This window comes from Octopus bimaculoides, chromosome 22 (genome assembly GCF_001194135.2).
Source record: "Octopus bimaculoides isolate UCB-OBI-ISO-001 chromosome 22, ASM119413v2, whole genome shotgun sequence".
NCBI lineage: Eukaryota > Metazoa > Mollusca > Cephalopoda > Octopoda > Octopodidae > Octopus > Octopus bimaculoides.
The window spans coordinates 17,491,608-17,493,243 of NC_069002.1; the positions used below are offsets into that span (position 1 = coordinate 17,491,608).

At 39.7% G+C, this 1,636-nt stretch overlaps 1 protein-coding gene across 1 annotated transcript in view; it reads right to left on the minus strand.

Moving 5' to 3' along the window:
• The window catches only part of LOC106874286 (toll-interacting protein), a 271,164-nt gene that overhangs the window by 22,968 nt on the left and 246,560 nt on the right, over positions 1-1,636 (minus strand). The gene's annotated exons all lie outside the window — the stretch shown is intronic.

Genomic DNA, 1,636 nt, shown 5'->3' on the forward strand with positions numbered 1-1,636 from the left:
GATTTTCGAGCGAGATCGTTGCCAGTGCCCCTGGACTGGCTTGTGCGGGTGGCACATAAAAGACACCATTTCGAGCGTGGCCGTTTTCGTGCGGGTGACACGTAAAAGCACCCACTACACTCTCTGAGTGGTTGGCGTTAGGAAGGGCATCCAGCTGTAGAAACTCTGCCAAATCAGACTGGAGCCTGGTGTTGCCATCCGGTTTCACCAGTCCTCAGTCAAATCGTCCAACCCATGCTAGCATGGAAAGCGGACGTTAAACGATGATGATGATGATATATATATATACAAACACACACATATAGAATCACACTAATAGCTGAGGAGTGAAATTTAGAATTTGTCGGTTTTCTGTGAGTTGATTTTGATAAAACTTTTCTCACCTGGTTTGCACACTATGGCAACACTATTGTTATGTTTTCATTATTCTGTGTAACATCCTCTCTTTTTTTAATTTCAGATTCTTCAGTTTTGGGATGAACCACACTAATAGCTTCTGAATGAAAATAGGCCATCTAGACAGTTTTCCTTCAGAAAATGAAGTGTAATGATGCATATTAAGCATACATTGAGTATATATTTAACAGAAAACCATAATAACATTATAACATTTATTGACATAATGAATCATTTAGCCACATGAGCAGCATTTCGACAAATAACTTCAAAAGCCCAATTTCTTAATAGTAGCATGTTGGACTGTCTCCACTGCAGCTTGGATGGTTGCCCATAAGATATCTTTTGATGTAAATTGGTGACCATCAGCATAAACATCTTGTTTAATGATGGACCAAAGATTTTCAATAGGGTTGAGATCCAGAGGTGCTGGCAGCCACACCATCAACCTTTCACTTTGTATGCTGCAAGACTCTAGGAATATTTGTGTGGTCCCAGCAGAGTGGGAGGGAGTATTGTCATGCATGAATACAAGATTCCTTAAAAGTCTGTCCGCAATGATACCAGCCCACAACATGACTCCTCCACCCTGTTGTTGATGTTGTACATTTTGGTGACACTCATCTCCAAAATAGACCCAACCATTTATCCAACCGTCAGGTTCGTCAAGGGTCACCCTGGTTTTGTCAGTGAACAGAACACAATTCATGTCTAACATCATGTACTTTTGGGCCCTCCTGTGAGGAGGCAGTTTAATGGGTTCCCGCACAGAAGCCATTGCCCTGGGGATGCAATTTCTGGTGGTTTTCAGTACATGAGGAAGTCTGGAGGTGGTGAAAATGGCTTTGCTTGTTTGTCCAGGTTTTCCACATAACTTGTGGCCAATATTCCTTAAACCCCTAGGTGTCACAACCTTGGAGGTCACACAATCAGATTGTTTCTTCCTTGGCGCTCTTGTGGCTAAATAATTCATTATGTCAATAAATGTTATAATATTATTATGATTTTCTGTTAAATATATACTCAATGTACACTTAATATGTATCACTACTCTTCATTTAATGGAAAAAACTGTCTACATGGGCTATTTTCATTCAAAAGAAATTAGCATGGTTCATCCAAAAACTGAAGAATCTGAAATAAAAAAGGACATTACACAGAATAATGAAAACATAACAATGGTGTTGCAATCGTGTGCAAACCAGCTGAGAAAAGTTTTATCAAAATCAATTCACAGAAA